Source organism: Serinus canaria, chromosome Z (assembly GCF_022539315.1).
Source record: "Serinus canaria isolate serCan28SL12 chromosome Z, serCan2020, whole genome shotgun sequence".
Lineage (NCBI taxonomy): Eukaryota > Metazoa > Chordata > Aves > Passeriformes > Fringillidae > Serinus > Serinus canaria.
Window position 1 is genome coordinate 23,955,735 of NC_066343.1, and position 21,168 is coordinate 23,976,902.

The following is a 21,168-nucleotide window of genomic DNA, read 5'->3' on the forward strand; positions in this document are numbered from 1 at the left end:
TTGACTGTTCAGGGTTGTTTCTTCTTGTGTTGAACCAGTTAAGTCACTGCCATTCACAGCTGGCTGACTAGGTTTTAGAAGCCACCAATAAGAAAATATTAGCAATGCACAAACAGCCAAGTGATCTGTCAGAAAGCAGAGAAAGGTTTCTGTAGAGAAGTATGTAAAGAAGACAAAAATTTTTAATTGGTTGGGGTAAAAAAATCAGTGCTTTCTGAGAATCTGGAAAAATGAAAAAAAATTATTCTTAGCACCTCATTTTATTATTCTGTGCAGCTGTGGGAAAAGGCTGTGTAATTTATGTGCGTTCTTGAACTGAAATGTGTAGTCTAGTGACTAGACATGGTAACAGGACAAGGATTCCTCTTACTCCACAGGATTTCAAAAACTTTGCAGTGTCCTTTCAAAAATGAAGAAGAAACACTTCATCCAGAAAGTAAAAGTTCATAATTCTTTTTAATCTGATTAAATATTTTGCTATTGAAATACTTTCTTTATTTCTGATTAATATTTGAGCAGACAGTGTTCATTAGATGAAACACAAACATGTCTTATGGAATAGCTTAAAAACTAAAATGTTAATTTTTAGTTCCTGCAGTGGCCCCCCACTTAAGTCATAGTGTGTGTTTATTGTGTTCTGCTCTTCATTGTCAACCCATCTTATAAAATGGACACAAAGGTAATTGCCCGACTGTGAAAGGACTACGATGAAACGATGAAATGGAAAATTGGATTTTTGGGCTGCATATCACCCACAGATCATTTTGTTTTTCAAGTCTGCTGTAGCAGGTGTCCCCTAAGGGGGACACAGACTTTTAAAGTAGCATGTAGCTGCATATAACTATCTCATAGCTCAATGAGATCCATCAGGTCTGGTGAAGATGTCACTCATAATGACTCTGACCAGCGATGAGCAATGATAGGTCAGAAGGGCATAGGAACCCCACAAGGAACAATGTTTCATATACCAGTGACATTGTAGGTCCAAAACTGTCCCTTTCCAACGTAATTTTGCTTTCCTGATAGACAGGAACTGACAGTTGCTAAAAAAGCATGGCAGGCAGAAAAGAGAAAGCAGCCTTTTATGAATCCCAGATCATAATCAAGATAAAATTGGCTTCATTTTTAATAGGATCAGGCTGGAATGCTAATAGAGGAAAGCTCAATTATTTTAGGTCTGGAGTATTAATTAAGAAATAGCAAACTTGCCATTTTATGGTATCTGAGGGACTGATGTCTGAAAATGTATTTAGAGGATCTCATCTGTATTTGGCTAACCAGAAGCTGTGCAGTGCATGCCCACACCCCGCTAATGCTGGAGCTGCTGACACACAAGGTGTCAGACAATCTCCAGCTTGTTTCATTAGGTTTCTGCAAGGCACCAGGAGCAGGCACCTGTTGGCTGGCCAGCTGTTATTTTCTCTTAATCTTTGGCTGGTTGAATACACTCTTCAAACACTCAAAAGGGACAGCGAGGAGAGGGAAACAGCAAGCCCCTTTTGTACCCTGGAAAGCCATGCATTGAACAGTGGTACACATCTGTGCTGTAAAGGAGACTCCAATACTGCTTAGGTACTGATTGAAGATCATATTCTATGTGCTCATATTGCACTGTAGAAGAGTTAAATCTTTTTAAAATCACAATTAGAAAAACTTAATGCAGGTTAAGATCTTTGTAGCTGAACCAAAGTGGAGAAAATTTATACACAAGTAGTAGGTCCAGCAGACCCACGTAGAGACACGAGGACTGGATTAAGATCAGCAATTTCAAGAATACCTCGTGCTTCTATATCATGTTGCACAAATGCACCTCAAGTGTGTAGGAGTGGAGACATACAGTCTGGTGCTCCAGGCTCAGTTGAAGCTCTGAGGAGGTGACAACTGCCACTGTTCTGGACAGTATTTTGCTGGAGCCTCCCCAGATGGTAGCACTCATTTGTTGTCATTTTTAAGATCTGGGACTTAGGCTGAATAGCAGAAAGGGCTACACAGTAAAGGAGTTCTTCTGCATGTTCAGGTGGAACTTCTTCTTTCTCCTGCTTGCCCTACTGCACAGCATCACTGAGCAGAGCCTGGCTCCATCCTCTTGGCATCCTGCCCTCAGGTATTTATAGATGTTTATGAGGTCCCTTCTGTGTTGTCTCTTGTCCAAGCAGAAGAGGACTCGTTCGCTTTGCATTTCCACATAAGAGAAATGCTCCAATCATCTCGCCATTTTTGTAACTTTATGCTGGACTCACTCCAGGAGCATCATATCTCTATGTATTAACTCTGTTTAGGTCATCTATACATCCCCTCATACAGAAACCTCCAGCTCTGTGTCAGTTAATTCCTAGCCACAGAGAAATTAAGTTAAAAAAATGTCTTTATATGTTTTCGTTTGTGAAGCAACTAAAAAAAGGGTCTGGAGTTTTTATTATTCCAGAATCAACTAATATAGATTAAAAAGTCTATTTTCAGGGAAGTGTTCAAGGCCTGCTCTGGTGAAAAGCACAAGGCCTTTGTGCAAAGTTTTGCTGTTGCATATTGTGCTGTACAGACAGCTATAGTGGTGTGTGAAAGGCACAGAGGTAAAAGCCTTCAAGCTCATATTTAAGTATGTAACCTACAAGCACATATGTAACTTCTTGTTGGGACATAAACCCTGATGAGGTTAGTAAGGCATAGAGATGGATTTCCTGCTTTTGGAAATGACTAGAAAGCAGTTGTTTATCTTTGGAGTAAAACATGAGCTTCCCTTGGCACTACAACATTCTAAGTTAGGTTTTGGGTTTGTGCCACATCTACAACACATGCCTGTGACAGTAATCCCAAAGCTGCATCTCTGTCTGGGCCCTTCCAGCAGAGCTGCCTTAAGGAAACCCTTAGCTGACCTAAATGTGGGGAATGAATGTTCCTTGGAATAAACAGTTTGCAAAAGGAGGCTGCTAATAGCAAAACCTCAAAGGCTTTTGCACAACTTCAGAAGGAGGAAGCTGGTGCTTTTGATTTTTCCCAGCTTTGAGTCTTCTGGGAGAAATTCAACAAAGAAGCTGTTGACATCTACACTCAGAGTGCCTCATGATATATTCCTGGTGGGAAAAAATTACATTCTTGGTTTCATAGCCACTACTAGAGCCTTTTTATAGTTGGTAGAGTTTATCATATGTGATCCTAGTTAGAAGGACTACTGTATCACATCAGGAATAGAGCTAAGGTCTTAACAGCTCAAAGGAGGAGCCTCCAGCCTTCAGTCTGATGCAGAAGTTTAAAATGCTCTGCTTCCTCCACTGCAAAAGCAAGGACTTTTGTGTCTGAGGCATAGTTACTGTTCACTGTTACTATTTTTCATTTTTCACCTCAGATGACAAATGCAAACACAGGGAGCTTGCTTTTGGCTTTGGTGACACTGTATTTTATAGACCATGCCACTGTTTCATGCAGCAGCCAGACACCTGTCTCAGGGAGATGAAGGACAGACATAAATGCGCAAGAGCTTCCTCAAGTGAGGCACAAACAGCAGGGTACTTTTTGTTAAAAGCCTTTGAACTCATAATCATTCCATCTTATCACAGTAGATTTCAATTATAATCACAGGAAGGAGGAAATGAAAAATAGAGGTATTGACATGAATGTGTGGGCCAAGAAAAGTGGGAGAGAGCTGTAATGATGTAATTGTGTGCAGTCTTCAGGAGGCTCATACAATAATTCATCAAGTGGGAAAGGAAGGAAAAGACAAAAAACTTAAAGAGCCAGGTTTGAAACCATGAGCTTAAGAAAATGACAGGCAGAGTGGGCTCAAGCCCACTGATGATAATAGGTTAAAGCTTGTCAGTAGTTCTAGCTTGCCTTGCAGCCAGCTTAATACTCTCATCTTTGCTTTCAATTTCCTGCCTGAAACGATTCTGTTCTGTCATCAAAGTCAGATTTTGGGGTGTTACTCCAAGACTTTTGCCTGTGAATCCTTTGAAAGCAGAGCAGCAGAGTCTGCCTACTGTATTACGCGTGACAGCCTGTCTCAGGACGCACAAGGCTGCAGGGAACTAATGGATTTTTTTATGATCATTTTTATGGGCATCAGAGAAAAGGGCCTTTCAGTCCATCTAGTCTGTTGTACCATCCTGATAGTAACAAAAGCATTACGGCATTTCTCCAGTGCCCTACCTTCTAGGAGAATACAGTGCAGCTGTAAACCAGCTGTGCTTCATTTGCACTCTGCAACAGAGCCCTTTTGTCTGTTTTAACTGCTATTTACCATCTTCTCTTTCACCATTCCTGCCTTCTCCTTCTGCCCCTACGTTTGGCTCTTTATAGGCAAAGTAGTTGCTGAAAGACAGGTTATCTATTTGAAATGTAGCACTTTCTGGGCTTAGCATCTATTCTGATAATATTAAATCTAAGACAACTTTCCCTATTTGTGATATGAAGGAAAATGAAGAATGACTCCTGTTGAGTGAGTACAAAAGGATGGCACGTTGCTGCCCTGGCTGCCATTTCATTAGAAATAATGGATTTTTCACAGAGCTTTAAGCACTTGGCAGAGGCCTGATCTGTTGACATACTGAAGCAAGCTTGCCACTCAGCCATGGCTGCTTTGTAGACACCACATTTAAAATTGTTTCTATTTGTTGGTTCTTGAAAAGGGATGTTCCAGTTGTAGTCTCTCCAGTGTGTCTTGAGTATTGCAGGGTAAAAAACAAATTTGAAAATCCAAATTTCCCATTTTATCTCTAAACTGAGGACAAGGCTGAGTCAGACAACAGGCACTTTTCCTAAGGCAAAATACTGAAATGAAAGTACAGCACCTCATTCTTCAAATCCAAGTGAGAAAGTTTGCTGTGAGCACCTCCATCAAGACCATTGAGACCATGGGCAGCATCAGGCTGCTTGTCTTACTTTAGTCCAGCATAATTTCACCAAATTCCAATATAATCCTTGCTTACAAAAAAACTCCACAGGATTTTATCCAAGGACTAATGTAGCAGAAGCAAGTAGACCATTTCTAATGCATGGATGAAAAGAAGAAAGTGACATGCTGCTTTCATTTATTCCCTGCTCCCCTAACTCAGTGCACAGGGAGTTTCATGTATCCAACATCTAAGCAGAATGAATTAATTTCTTAATGACTTTTCAAGTATAGCAGTATGATCACAAAGATTTTGTGCAGCTCAAATTTCTGCACTGCAGCTGTGGGAAACAATGAAGTGACATATTTTGCCGTGGTTTATGTCACTTTTCCTGTGACCTGTGCAATTTTGGCAGACATAGAGGTAGTGTTACCATCTGCCAAGGGACTGCTGTTTCAACTGTTTTGATTTTTAAAAGTCAATGTCTTGTTTTTGGTGAAACAAATGGTGGGCTGGCAGTGGTATTTTGTATACTAGTGCCATCCGGTATCCCACAAAGCATGCTGTAATACCATTCAGTGTCCTCAATGAACACTAACGCATTGCATTTTCAGCCAAAGTAGGGCCATGGTGAAAATATATTATAGAAAAAGTAAAAGCCTTGGGTTTTAGAGCTCCATATTTTATTATTATTTTACGTACTGTGAGTACAGGCCCATTTGCGTAAAAGGGATGCAGTCTTTGGTTGTGTATAGTTCAATTCAGTGGTCTCTGAGCAAGGGTGGATATTCAGAAGTCAGCACAGCTATTTTCTGTTACAATCTCTTAGTCATTCTTCTCAGCATTTAAAGCAGATTATCAGGGATTAATACTGCTCATATGAAAAAGGGAAAAAAGAGCTGATATTACGGTGGGGTATAGATAGACAGTAGTTCTGCAATTTAGCAAAAGGATGTGACATCTTCATAATGGTTCATAAACACATAAACATCCATATGATGGTAGGAAATGAGGCAAAGTTTATTAAACCTGTTCATACTGCTGGGGACAAAACAAGTGAACAAGAAAACATATGGGCAAGACCTTATTCTGGTAAAAGGAGAAGGAAGGAAAAGGAAGTGGTAAACTTCAGGCTATACAGGAACCCTGAGTTGTGTTACTGAGATAAATACAGAAAAGGAATTATAGTTTAAATAAAAGAATTATAGCATGGGCCATTGGGAAAATTGACAGGTGCTGAGAAATCTGCCATGTCTTGATCAGTTCTTCATTTGCTGTTCTTGCATGCTGCTCTTCAAGGGCAATGTGTCTTTGTCCATGGTAATTGTTGTTCAATTAGTAAGCTTTATTAGGGAAGGGGTTTCCTGAAGGCTCGGAGAAAGTATAGAATAAGGAAAAGTATTATTTTGAGATGTGTGTCATAAAGCAGATGTTTGTAATCCATGAGTATTTGACAGTCTTTTTTTGTCTATACTGACTCTTTTGTTTTTGAAATTGCTTTAATGCTCACCATCTTACCAGTAGCAAAACTTGAAGACCCTCAAACACAAAAAACCCCTAAAATAGATATCTACTAAGATGAGCAGAGCAGAACCAGGATTTTTTTGCCTAAGGAAATTTTTATTTGAGATTGCTGCTGAAAATTGCAGCTCACAAAATGACTTCCAGGAGGAATGTGAGCCACATGTTCTATAGAATACCCAGCTCTGACCACAGCTACAGGAAAACAAACAGGCATCTTCCAGTAAACTACATACTTGAGGCATAAACCCTGGCAACAGATTTAAAGTGAGATATGCATGGCCTGGGAGTCTAGCCTGATCCCTTAATTGTCTCACACAAACAGATTAAGTTGTCGGTAACAAACAGAAAACATGCATTGCAGAGACCTTTGCCTCATACTGGCTTGGATATGGTCATTCTTCTGACATTAGTATGAATAGACTGATTCACTATATGTATCCCTGCCTAGAAGATGGTATCTTTATCAAAACATATTTCCAGTTCTCAGAAGAGTGCTCAAAAATAGTAGAAGTGATAAACCAACAGCAGGAAGCAGACTCTATGGATCACCAGTTACTCCAACCTATTTAATTACATTGGTTTCTAAAAAATAATAATGTTGGGAAGGAGTCAGAAGAAATTATGCTTTTTTTTCTGGATGTATTATATTTGTTAACTTAAGACCTTACAATGCAAGGAAACAACCTAGCATCATGCAGCTCCCAAGGCAGACCAGAAGAGAAATCATGACTCCAGGAATCAGAGTTTCTTTTAAACAAAATTTTAGGAGACCACATGCAGCCAGTGATTCCCCTTCTTAGCCCAAATTCTCTGTGGTACTGATACCTCAGGATATTTTCCTTCAGCTGTGCTAGTCTATGATGAAAAGATTTCATCGTGGTCCTCAGCAGCTCTTCACACTGTTTGCAACTTCCCCATACAAGAATAACTTGTGCAAAAAAAGCAGAGAATCCTCAATCTCTTACTTCTTTGCCTTCAATGTGAGGACAGCCTGGCAAGGTATTATCTAGAACTAAATGACCATTTGTGCTATGCTGCTCCTGCTCCAGGGAAGGGACAAGGGATCCAGCTGTTATGCCAGAAAAATTTCTTGTAATTCTTGCCTGAAAGACTGGAGCAAAGGTGTGATTTATAAAAACTAATTCCTCTGGATTCTCCCTTGGCTATCTGCCATTGAAGTAGAAGTTCCTGAAGTAAAGGAGTAGGTTATGGGGAGCACACTATATATTCTGTGGGTGGCAAACAAGATTCTATTGTGTTCCAGCCGCCTGTTTCTCTTCTACATAGCTGTTAGAGACAAATTACTGACTTACTACGTGCTTTGCAGTGTTATGATGAATAAGTACCTTTCCTTTATAAGTAAGGGCTGTGACATCCATGTCTAACAAGTTCTGGATGAAGAGGACCTGTAAGGGGGCCTGTGTGGCTGTGTAGAATTGCTTTGGCAGAAGGAAATACACAAGGAAAGGTCTTGCTTTTTTTCATGCTTATCACAGTACAGAACAGATCTGGGGCCTGGAGGCACCTGGTGGAAAAATGCTGGTTTCCTAACCTTTGGTTGAATATCTTCCTTCTATGATGTGTACCTTTTATTCCGGCATTTGGTATTTTTTCCCTTCTTTCCACAAAAGTGCTTCATCTATTGTGGTTTTGAGTGCTTTTGCTCACCACAAGGGTGAGCAGGCTTATTTAAGTCATAGAACCACAAACCAGATTTTGTGCAGAGATACCTCCAGAAGGAGCTCCTTGATACTATGATGCTTTCTATGACATCTGGCAAAAGTAGACTCAAAGCTATTTTTCTCTTCAGATTCTTCCTTCAGGTAGTACAAGCCCAAATTACAAATTGCATTTTGCCTGCATAGCACAATAATTAAGGAGAATATGATGATTTATGTTTTGTTTTCACTAGCAAATGCTACAGAGAAGGCAGTTTGAGTTTGGATTGTTTGGAGGGTGGCAAGAGGTTGAGTTTCCTTCTTCCCACCAAACCCAGACTTAGAAAATGTAGCCATCTGCAGACAAAACACTTTATCCTCTAGTGGAACCCAGCAGTTTGCCACTTCAGACATTAGAATAATGAGAGAGCTTGTAATGTTACTGATTGTTACCAAGACATCCTGTCCCCCACTCATGCTCATGGGAGCCTTATAATCAGGGAGTCGTGGAACGGCTTGGGTTGGAAGGGACCTTAAAGACTATCTCATCCCAACCATCATGCCAGGGACTTTTCACCAGAACAGGTTGCTCAGAGCCCTATCCAGCCTGACCTTGAACACTCCCAGGGATGGAAAATCCAGAACTTCAAGACAATCTTTCACAGTAAATAATTTCTTTCTAAAATCTAATCTAAAGCTACTCTCTTTTGGTTTGAAGCCATTCCCCCTTGTCCTGTCTCTACATGCTCTTGTCAAAAGTTCCTCTCTGTATTTCTTGTAGGATTCCATCAGGTACTGGTGGGCTGAAATTAGGTCACCCTGCAGCCTCCTCTTTGCCAGGCTCAGAATCCCAATTCCCTCAGTCTTTTCCTATAGGAGAGGTGCTCCATCCATCTCAACATCTTGGTGGCCTCCTCTGGACACAATCTATCTGGTCCTTGTCCTTCCTGTGCTGGAACCTCAAAGCTGGATTCAGGGTTCCAGGTGGAGCAGAATCCCCTCCCCCCTGCTGCCCACGCTGCTTTGGATGCAGCCCAGGACACATTTGGCTTTCTGGGCTGGGAGTGCTCATGGCTGGGTCATGTCCAGCTTCTCACCCACCTGCAGACCCCAGTCCTGCTCACAGGCTGCTCTTGATCCATTTATCCCCCAGCTTGTGTTGATACTGGGAGTGTCCTGACTAACATGCAGCACTTTCAATGTGGTCTTGTTAAACCTCACAAGATTCCCATGGGCCCACTTTCTGAGCTTATCAAGGCCCCTCTGGATGGTGTCCGGACCCTCAGATGTCTTTGTAAGCTCTTGTAGGCTATCTGCTATGCAAAAAGGGGACACAGGTCTCTCTCTTCCCATCCCTGCTTGGCAATAGGCAGCTGTGCATTTGATTTTCAGGGGACTGTGGGGAGCACAGGTAGAGTGGCTTGTACTGATCAGTAGCACCACCCCTTCAGGCTACATCTTTCACTTCACAGAGCAACCTGCTTGGCTGAGAATTCACTGTGATCTGTCTACAGGTTGGAGCACTTCTGTCAATTCATCCTTGCTTGAGTGGAAGGATACCTAGGAAATACCCAGCATTTCAGGGACAGGAGCTTCAATAGCATCACTACTAGCTGGCTTGCTGTGATCTGATTGTAGTGGCACTGTGCATGCTATGTCAAGCAAAACTCAGCTTGCTGTAAGACCTTAGTGCTGTGCCCTCTTTTCTTTGTATTATGTATCAAATCTTGCAGCTTGTTGTCTTTAACATTTTAGTTGCTCTGATGAGGAAAATCTGTTATTTCCAAGGGCTGTGCAGAGCAGTGATTTTGCATGCAAGCTGACCCTTGTCAAAAGCAGATTACAGATTATTTCGGTGGTACAGGAGGCAGATGCTTGCCAGATCAGTGATGTAGGCTGTAAAATTTATTCTGATGCACTGGGAGAGCATGAACTGGGGATGTGCACATAGTGACTTCATTCTGTTCATATTAGAGGTAATGGGTGAAGCCATTTGAAAATCCCAGTGATAATATTCTCAAAGTTTTCTTCAGCAGTTATACTGAGAGCTTGGTAGTGTGACAAACTCATGTCCTTCAATAGGAAAAAAAAAACCCAAACACTTGAATCATTTGAGTAAGTTATGAATCCTGAGTAGCCCTTTGTGGAAAATCATTTGTCCCTGCTAAGAAACTTTCAGTGAGAAAGTATATTGAATTTGTGTGTTCATCTATAGCATGGTTGAATAAAGTTAGTGCTTAATGACAAACACTATGTGCTCTTTCTTGAGCTTTCACTGTGCTGGTACTCACATAGTGAAATGTGACAGGAGGCAAAGCTGAGGTAAGTTCCATTTGTTTCATCCTGGAGGAACATGACACTACATCTGTGCAAGATACCTGTCAGAGGATCTGAGATACAAAAATTCACAAAATGCAAGTTTTCAATATGTCCAGACTCAGGATTTGGGAATGTATATAGTTTGCACAGAATTCCTGTGCACAGTGCTTACATCTGTCTGTTAGACTGTTTCTGTCATAACATAACAGTCCCAGGCAGGAATTAGTAGCTCTTTCTATTGGATTTTGTGCAATTACAGGAGAGAGGGACTATATTTTCCACAAAGAGCTTGCAGTCTAAATAAAGTTTCCTGTCTCTGGTGGTGGACCAGTTGGAAGCTCAGTCAAGATACAGTGTGTTGTGTTGTCTCTGCTACGGACTGAGAGATTAAGTGGGACCACCAAACAAACAGCAGTGATTATCAGGAGTGATCAAGGATGGAGATTCTTCTCTTGTTAAATGATCTTATAAAAAGTGAATATTTTAATGTTTTATATGGTTTCTGGAGCCAAATTCTGGTTTGCCAAGCTGTGAGCAAAAACTAAAATATCTTTCTGACCAGACTTTACTGAGCCTTCCAAGTCCTTTCTTCATTTGAACTATATGGTCCCTTCCTGTTGGGGACCTGCAGCCAAATGTGGTGCTGACTTGAGCTGTGGGAGATGTATTTTGTATAGAACTCAGCAGCTACTGTCTCTGCAGAATGACTGGTCCACTAACATTGAGGCCATGAAAAATTCCTTTTGAAATTCTATATAGTGAGGGGAAACTAAATACATATCACATAACTGCTAATGCACAGAGAAGAGGAATTTTTCAACCCCTTTTCTGTACCAGGAAATAAATTCCCAGCAGTCCTCCTAGACTCTCCTGCCATCCCTAGAAATGTCTTGGGTATATCTTTTCTTATCGGACCTTGGGTATTGGCTTTACATGCTCTTCTGCAGGTCCCTGCAAAGACAAGTGATTCAGTTGCGTGTGGCACCATACCCAAGCCTGTAATCGTGTCCCACTTGGGCTCTGCAGTGGTCCAGTTTTTCAGGTGGTGGCACAACCATTAAGATGAAAACAGATTTGTGTGGAAGATATAAGTAGTTGAGTGGAGGGCCAGTAATTTTCTTTAAAAAGTGAAGAAAGGCTTAAAAAGCTAATTTTAGCTTGGGAGGTTTGGTTTTCACCTTACTCTGGAAAATTCCTTCACAAGCTTGGTGGGGAGCTGTTGGTCCTTTACCTCTCTTCTTTTTCCTTTACTTCTAGGTAATAAAAAGAGACACTATAATCACTCTATCAATGAAATACAGAATCTCTGGCCACCTTTGCCAGTAACATATCCAGAAGTTACATGTCTCTCTGTTCAAAAGCTGGCAGAGTTAGTTCTGCTAGGGCAAAGGCAGCATCACCTCAGAAACCATGGAGCAGTCTGGTCAGCAGGGGCAGAACCCATTAATCATAATTTATAGAACAAGACAGCTTTTTACTTCCAGATTTGTTATGGAGAGAGTGTAGAGAATGGTTGTTGATATAGTTTAGCACAAGCATGGAGCAAATATTCTGTTGAATTCTCCCAATGTAACCTTACACTGTGGCATGAGAGGCAGGTGCTTCAGTTTAAGTGGTGCATTGCATCACTTTTGGCCAATGTACTTAAGCATCTTTTGCCGTTTGAGCACTTTTCTTAAGGTCTTTCCATATAAACAGAAAAAGATCTTGCTTCTGGATGCCTTCCAGGTAGAAGAGAATCTACAGGCCAGGGTGGTGGTGTACACTCCTTGGAATCTGCTGCTCTGCTCTAAGCTGTGATGGCTTCTGTCATGGTTACAACAGTGCAGCCAGCTTGGAAATTGAGACCTTTGTTTTTTCTACAAGCTCCTGCAGGAAATCAGAGTTTACAAACCATAACAACTTGCTGTATTTTTCACCTTAATCCAGCTGCTGAGTAAAGAGAAACATTTATTTCACATAGACATGAATGAAATTAGATCTTTTAACAGGGACACACCTACAGGGATGTGCACAGCGCCGTGTTGAAGACTGCAGCAGATGATGACAATTCACTGACTTTATGTTGTCTGAATCCCTGGAGGCGACTAAGCTACCCATTTTAAAAAGACAAAGCTTTAAGGAAGTGTGCTAAGCCTTCTGAGGCAGCCTCAGAGAAGGATCTGACCTTCCTTAAGGACATTCATGTGTGCAAAATTATGTGTTCTCCTATGTCCGGATGGAGTGACGGTAGAAAGAAGGAGTATGATTTTTGAGAAGGGATATGCCTGCAGTTGCATCCTCTCCCTCCTCTAGCTTCATAGAAGGAATTGCTGCAGAGATGCATTTTCAAGTTAACAGTAGAGCAACACTGACAGAAATGCTCCATGGAAGAAGGAGTAGGAATGGTTTCAAAATCTATTGTTATAGAATAGTAAGGCCACCTTCATGCAGAGGTCTGCAGAGCGCCCCGATTAAGACAGAGGAGTTGCACAGGAGCAGTTAAACAGGGCCTCCATGACATCCTGTAGCTGTTGTTCAGTAGAAGAGGCCACATTACTCTGACTGGAGGAGGCAGACAGGAAGAGGCAGGAATCAAACCACATCCCTGAAGCTTCTTCTGTTAGCTGCATGGTTTGGTTTTGTTTGTGTTTTTAGTGAACTCATTGCTGCTTAATAAGATGTTCAAATGGTTTGTAGTTTTATAAACCTGTCAGGTGTGTAAGTCAGATAAGTGTGAAATTCCTCTAAACTATACAGGCTTTGCTGTTTCAGATCTCCACAAACCACAAGCACCTGGGCAGACAAACCTGCACAAACTACACAGCAGGGCATATGGGTCACTGAGATGACCTTGGAGCTGTGAATTCCCAGATACACTTCACAGCAGGGATGCAAATCACAGAAAAATGCAGGCAGTTTTCTGAAGGGGGCAAACCTTTGATGGCACAGCAGAAATTTGCCATCTCTACATGGATTTGGGTTCTGAAGCCAAGCATTGAGGCAGTGAGATCCAGGCTGAGTTTTTCTGTTGCTCTGCCCAGGGTCTCCCCCATCAGTACAGCAGACTGACACTGTGTACTCCTCTGCATCCTGCCAGTGGCCTGCAGTTATGAGCATCCTACCTTGAGGATCTCCAGCTAATCTACTCCTGGAGAGCAGTCAGGCACTTCTCACAGGTTTTGTGTGCTTACCAGTTCCTCCTTACTTGATGTGACCAGATGGTGATGAAAAGCTCCATTGGGGGTCTCTTTGTATTGCCATGATTAGGGTGCTCTTTGCCTTTGATGGTGAAGGGAGAAGGCCAGCAGATGAATTTGTCAGGCAATAAGCAGTGTAATGTCCCAGCTGTTCCTGTTCACACAGAGAGCATTGGGATGCCTGACCTAAAGGAATGACATAGCAGTGATTCCTCCCACATACTGCTAAGGTTCAGTGTTGAGGCATGTGATCTTACACCTGTCAGATTAAATAAGCTTTCCAGGAGTAAACCGGCTGGAAATGAAGCCAGTTCTTTTATGTGTTACAAAGGCAAGATGCCAAGGTCGAGGCTGGGTAGGATTTTTAGCATACCTGGATCACAGCATGCTTTTCTACCAAGCACATGGGTGTATCTACTCTCCCAGTCACAATCAAGTTCTTCATTTATGGTCAATAGTGTCTTTGTGTTCTCTGTTGGAGTAATGTGACTCCCCTGACAGTCTGGAGAGGAGGCAGAAATGGCATGTCCAGCAGCTCCACCACCATTCTCTGTGACAGCCAGAGAGTTACCCCCTAAGTGAAGAGAGGCATTCGTGCCATCTCAGACCTGTGTGGGTCTTCACAAGGTGCAAATGTATAAGATCACCAAAGCTGGTCAAAAAGCAGGAGGAACCCAACCCTCTACAGCTGCTTCAGAAAGAAAAGAAACCTTAGCCAGAATGATGGTTTGTGAGCTGGTGTGTTGTCTCATTAGTATCACCAGTTTGGAAGGGTACTGGCAGATAGAAGGTGGCAAGTCTCAGACTTTGAATTGCATCACACTGTGCTTGTAAGGGAGGTTTTCTCCCTCTTTCCTTTCTCTGTAAAAGCAGGCATGAATGTAGAATTATATTCTTCCTGAATGTAGAAGTTAGGACTCAAAGTGGCACCAACATAAGTGGCACCAACAACTGCCACATATGTTAGCAGATCTCTGAGCATCAGACAATGTAAGTATCCTTAGCTAATGACATAGATTGGACAAAAGCTTAAAGATAGGGGTTTGAGCTAATAATTTTATCTCACAAATGAGAAGTGCTTTTCAGCAGCAGAGGATCCCTGCACAGTACAACTGCCAGGCATAGCCCTGTGACATGAGGAGATCGGGTGGGATGACACAGAGGTCAATGCCGAAAGCCTCGGGGCCAGCAGGCAAGCTGCCACACACAAGGCAAAGGGAGTAAGAATATTTTGATGAGAGACACTGAGACTCTGAAACAATTTGCTAATCCAGCCACAATGTAAGGACTAAAGCACAAAGCCCAGCTCTGTGTATTAATTCCTTCATTTGGGTCTTTTTTACCAGTGCTCTGAAAATAACAAGCAAAAAGCTGGATATGATTGAAGTACCAGAATTAGCACTGGTAGCCCTGTGGATCCTGGCCGTTGCTCTGTGCTAACCAGCCAGACCAGTTTGTTCCCTTTCCACTGCAGAAAATCCAATTTCCTCTTCCCACTTCATACGCTATGTCTTGGGGAAGTTTTATATTTCTTGAGGTGAACATGCCTCTCATATCCACAATTAAAATATATAAAGAGGGAAAACAAATTCTGCTGAAATCCCAGTCTTGGTCTTACCAAGTGAAAAATAATGCATGGAGATCCTCACCAGACATTTGGCTTAGGGGGAAACCAGCATAACCAATCATAGCTTCAGCTTGGATGCCTTAAAATCTTTGTGATTTATTTTTCATTTCTAGATAAGCTTTGTATAGGAATTTCTCTGTACACTCAGCTGTGATCAGAGGTGTTTTCACCTTTACAGTGAGGCTTTACAACAGCCTCATTGGCAGTATAAAGAGGTATTTTAGGAGTGTATGGGGCATGAGGGTAAACAAGAGACTTTTATTTGAAGCAGTGGAAGTGTGATTAAATTATGCCCACAGACCAAATCCTGGCTTTCTTCTTTTCAGCAGCAGACAGTGAAAGACATTCAATGGCATGGATTTAAACCAAAGCCAGTTAGTAGCAACATGAGAGTAGGGAAAGTTAATGAACTGATTTTCTACAAATAGTCTACTCAGGCTAAAGAAAATCCCTATTGTATACTTTTGTGAATGAGAATGTAAAGTCTGCTTAACATTCCTTACCCAAAATATATTTAAAAGAAAAAGTGAAAATAATCAAGCACAGAGAAAAAGTGCTTGATTAAAAAGTAACTTATTTGAAATTTTTGCTGGTTGTCTAGAGAAAATAGAAGTTTCAGAATTTCTTGTGAATTCTTCAGAATTTTTTTCTACATTATCTAGAAAATTCACCTTATTTTTAGAAAAATTTCAGTTTGCTAGATGAAGACAGAATTTTTCATCTAGCTCAGGCTGGAGTAGAAGAAGGTCAGTGCTAGGAAGCTATATGTATCATCTTGGAGGTTAGTTGTAGTAGGCACTAGGTAATGAAGTGTAGTTGCCTGTCATTTATAACTGCTATTAAGGACTATCCAGAATAATGGATAAATCATTTCATTATTTATACTAACAGGTTCTATACAGTTTTTTGAGCACTTTTCAGAAATAATTGGTGTTGCAGAGAAGGTTGCTTCTGTACTCAGGTGACCCCAAACTCTCACCCATTTTCAGGGTTAGTGTAAAAATTTCAAAGTTCTGGAAGGCATGCTGATGTGGAATTAATAGAGAGTGAGAATCAGTAATTTATATGGTAACTGTTTGCTTCATTGTCGCTTCTCACAGAAAAGATGCTCAGACCCCAATGACCCTGGTCACCCCCCAGCAGCCATTCAATGCCATTGGCACTCACAATCAAATTGTAAATGCATAGGAAAGTGAGACTTTTATTTTCTGTCAGCAACTGAAGGGAAGCAGCATCTGTGGGTGTCAGCCCATGGTCACTTCAGAAATGGGAGGTAAGAAGGGAAGTTCACTAAAACTTTTCATACTTCAAGGACTCATTATGGTGTTGGGCCAGTCAAAAATGCCCATGGATTACATTAGACCTGAAGCTGCTTCCACTGACCCAGTAGCATTCAGTGAAAGGGAGATTTGCATATAATATCTGAGTTGATGAAAATGCAATGAAATGTGTTCCATTAAAGTGAGGATTTCCCTATGGGGTACCAGAGGAACCATGTTTTGTCCTCAAATAATTTTACTTCACCATCTCAATGAGACATTTTTCCATTGCGTCCCCTTTCAAGATTGCTAATGAGGGAATTTTTGAAAAGGAAATTCCTTCCTGTGTTCATCAGTTTTTGGTAAGGGCTGTTATTCTGGGAGCAGTGCCATCCTTTTATGTGTTGTTTGAGATGCATGGGGATTTTAATTAAGCAGTCATTGTCTATGTGCATCGTGGTGGTTGCCCTTCAGTGACCAGAGAGCTATAATTACAAGCATGCAGGGCAGCTGAAATTTTTGCTGCAGCCCTTGAGAGATTTGTGGGAATTACTGTCTTCACCAAAGATGATCCCTTCTCCTCCTGGACAGTATTGACTTGGGTAGTCTCAGCTATGACATTGGCAGTGGGTTTGTGGGAGTCAGGAAATGTTCATCATTCAGAAGCCTTGTGCCGCAGTTAGTGTTACAAGGCTACAAACTCCTCCTCTGATGGAGGAGTTTGTAGCCCTGCAACAGACCCCTCCAAACAGACTGGTTGACTGTTTCAGGTGTCCTGCTCAAACACTGTGTTGGAGGCAATACACATGTGGAAGCAGAGCTATTCTATTTGCTTTAGCAGGTCAGCACAGGAGAACCCTCTCCTTTGATATAGTGCAAGAGCAGCCTGACTCGTAGATGAAACGGACCAAATGATTTTTATAAGAACTGTGATTCTGCATGCAGGTGACAAAAAAATCATCAATAAAGAGGGCTGCAGAGCAAAAATATTTGTTCCTTTACTGGGAGAGCATTTAGGTTGGTTGCTGGGACCCATGTCTCTCTGCCTCTCTCAAACCACCCTTGCCTTGTGCATGAGCAAGTAACTTCTCAGACCCTCACTAGCAGGGAAAAGAGATGCAAAGTTTCAGTGAAAGCCAGTGTATTCCTACCTGACAAAATGTTATTTCTTCATCTTGAGGGTCACCTTATTCCAGGTAATTCTGCCTTACCTTTAGCAGATATGTTCGATATGTTAAAAACAAAGCATTTCCATAACTTCCAGGCTCTTCTAGTTACTCCATTACCCAGTTCTGACTCAGTGAATTAAGTTTATTCTGTTTTCAATACAAACATGCCAAGTCATTTTGTGCATGCTGTGGCAAGCTGTCTGGGTAATGGGAGTCAACCCTTGTGACCAAAATCTCCATTTTATCCCAGTTTTGCAAGAGAGGAGGTGGAGGGCATAGCTGATCATGAATTGTTCACCTTGTCTCCAATCTCAGCTTTGCTTCCTGCTGTGTATACAATTATGGAAAGAGCAGGCATGAGGACGGGAGCTAAACCCAGCCCTTTCCTTTTAGGTGGATTTCACTTGCTCCCCTCAGGCATTTATCTGCTGCACCTGTGCAATTGGGAACTCTTGTTGTTTATTCCTCGATAACACATCTGCTTCTTGCTTGGAGTCATGGAAATGGGCACAGCTTTATCATAAAATCTGTGGGTATGTGGAAGATAACGAAAATCATTGCAGCAACAGGCTGTACTCCTGATAACCCTGCATCCCATCTAGAACTTTCCAACATACAACTTGCTTCAAGTAGGTATCAAGGAGGTCCAGTAAGGTGGGCTACCAAGGTCTTAGACACCTAGGACACTGGAAATAATGACTCTTTGTTTTCAGAATTAAGCCTTCTGCACAGGAGAAGTGTGAGTGAAGAAGGGTGTCAGTCCCTTGGATGCTACACAGAAGCAGAGAGTGCAGTTCTCTTAAGTTCAGAAGCTGTATTCCAGTATACACGTGCAGGGAAGGTGTCCCTCATTCATGTTTCAAGGGAAACAAAGCTTGGAGGGGTGGCCATGGGATTTCAGGGAACTGGGGTAGAGAGGGTCTTGCAGGAATATGCCTAAGGGAGTAAAGCCAGTAGCTTACATTTATGTCTTGTTGATGGTGTAATTGCAGAGGAAAAAAAATTGATCTTCAGACAAGCATAGGCATGCTTCTGCTTGGAGCATGGAGAGGAGCTGCAGGAAGAGTAATTTCCCATAGCTGGAAACAACATATATTTTTCCCAGCGCTGAAAACAGAAGACCAGACAAGTCCTCAGCTTGCAATTACAGAGTCTGCATGGCTACCCGTAACAACACGATTTTCACCAAGAATTGTCATGCAAGACAATTGGCAGCAAGTAATGAAAGTGGGCACTGATGATCCAAAAGGAGCAGGCATCTTGCCACCATCCTTTGAGGTGTGTTTATTCTGATGTAAGAATGTCTCTGCTTCAGTTCTGCATCATACCTGTTCTGGTGCTGTCATTTCTGCTGCCTGCTGTTCACAACAGCAGGTAACATTCAGAACTGGAGTCTGCAAAGTGCTGCCAATACTGTGCTGTATCATTGCAACTGCTAGGGATGGTTGGTCTCAGGAGAGCTTCCTGCTTTCAAACACAAGAGGAAAATAAAGAGATGACCTGACATGAATGAAGAAGGAATTGGGCAGGGGAGGAGGTGGGGGGGGGGGAATAAGTTGGGGAAACAGAAGACAAAAAGAAAAAGAAGAGAGAATAAATAGTAGCCTGTCTCTCTCAATATTTTGTTTTTGTGAACCATTGCTTTGAACAGTAAAAGAGGATACAAATATATAGATTTGACTTCACTTATGAGAGACATGTAGTCACCACAGTGAAAATGGTCGTTTAAACCACCACCCTATGAAAGTTTCAGTTTCCCTGAGGAGTGGATTTTTGGGATTTTGAGAACTGCAGCTTGAAATTTTTTACAGAATCCAGAGTGTTCCGCCAAAATTCTGGGTGTCTCTGAAATGGCAACAGAAAAATGAGAGATCAGGAGCTCTTTTGCTCGGGATTTTTTTTCCTCACTTCCTGTCCTAAAACTATCTGAGTTTTAAATACAGGGGGAATAATATCTACCAAATGGGCAGAGAAGAGAAAATAGTCACTTGCTGAAGAAATAATGTAATTCTTTGATAAGAGTTTTTTGTAACTGTTTTCATTGCTTTGAAGCAGACTATAGTTCTCCTCCAGTTGTGCTATTTTTGGGTGCATTTATTTTGCATTGTCACAACAGGCAAATGTTGTCACAAGATTTGTATTGTCACAACCTCTGTGTCAAGCTGGACACTTGCTTGGCATGCAGGATGATTTTAATGGGAAAGCTCTGAAACTACTGATGGTAGCCCCTTCAGTGATGTGCCACCCTTCTCCTCAAGGCTCACATGACCTCTGTTGGATTTTCTGTTGAGTCGGGGATGTATTCTTTTATCCCAGCAGGTTCTTTTGGATACTTGTTCCATGAGCCTTAGCCTGACATAAATTTTAGGCATGTATTTTCACAGTGAGGTCAATCAAATAGTGCTTAGCTTCTGTCTACTTCATGGTGTGCTTACTCCACAGGTCTGAGCTGGCTTTAAAGCAAAGAAATCAGATTATTCTGCAATAATAGAATAATCTGATTCCATTAGATTATTATATTATTTCAGTAGATCAAAGGGCTTTACCAGCTCTTTACTGCCCCAAGGATTGGTAGAGGTGCATGTTTCTCCATAGACGGTTATGGCTTGGTGGGCTGAGTAATCGCTGCATCGCTTCCCACACTCTGCAGGCAGATTTCTAAACAAGAACAAAAATTATTTTGTAATGAAAAAATGAAGTATTCTCTGACTGCAGTATCACAGGGATTAATTTTGGTATAACTTGTTTACTTCACGATCTTATACTTGCTTTGGATTTGAATTTTTTGTAATTGGTGGCACTGGTTTGTGGTTGCTGGAGTTTGACAAGTGTGATAATAAACTCTAGGTTGTTTTGATCAACATGACACACTATTCAGACAAAAAGTCAATATGGATAAGATTAACAATGAAAGAAAGAAAAAAGCATACAAAAACTTAATAGAAGGCCTTAAAATCATATGTGGATCAGGGGCTTCCTGAACCAGAGGTATTTCAGTTTCTTTAGTAACTGTCCTCACAATATTCCTTCTGTTTTACTGTCCCCATGTTCCCCTGGGACATCCATCCCATTTTAGAACCCACAGCATCCTGAGGCATGGATTTCCACAGCAGACCATTGCATTGGCTTCAAACATGCCCCTTCCTGTTTCGCTTGATGGCCCTTTTTTTCCTTTCTGTGGAAAACAGAGTGAGCAGAGATGTCTGCTGGCTATTTCCATGATTTTACTGGTCTCTGTTTGATCCTCCCAATTCCTCTTGTTCTTCCAAGTGCAAGGATTCTTACTGAGTATCTGATATATTTTGGTTTTTAGCAGTAGGAAGATGCCACTGATGAGCTTCAGTGCTAAGAATTTCATCCTTTCCAAATCTACCTTATTGGAAATAAATAAACATGGCTTACATGTTGCACATCCATGTATGAATGCCTGAATACAAATCTCATTTTCCACAAATTGAGTCACCTTCCTGTTTGACCTATGTTCTTTTCCCATCCTGTAGATCTGAGTAAAAAAAAAAAAAAAAAAAAACAAGTAATTTAACTTTGCCATTTTCCTTGTAAATTGATAAAGGGAGAGATGCAAAGGTTAAATCCTATTTTGCTCATT

The 21,168-nt window shown here is 41.5% G+C and overlaps 1 protein-coding gene across 2 annotated transcripts in view; it reads left to right on the forward strand.

The window, feature by feature from the left end:
- Positions 1 to 21,168, forward strand: part of PALM2AKAP2 (PALM2 and AKAP2 fusion) — a 267,097-nt gene that overhangs the window by 22,998 nt on the left and 222,931 nt on the right. The window lies entirely within an intron of this gene.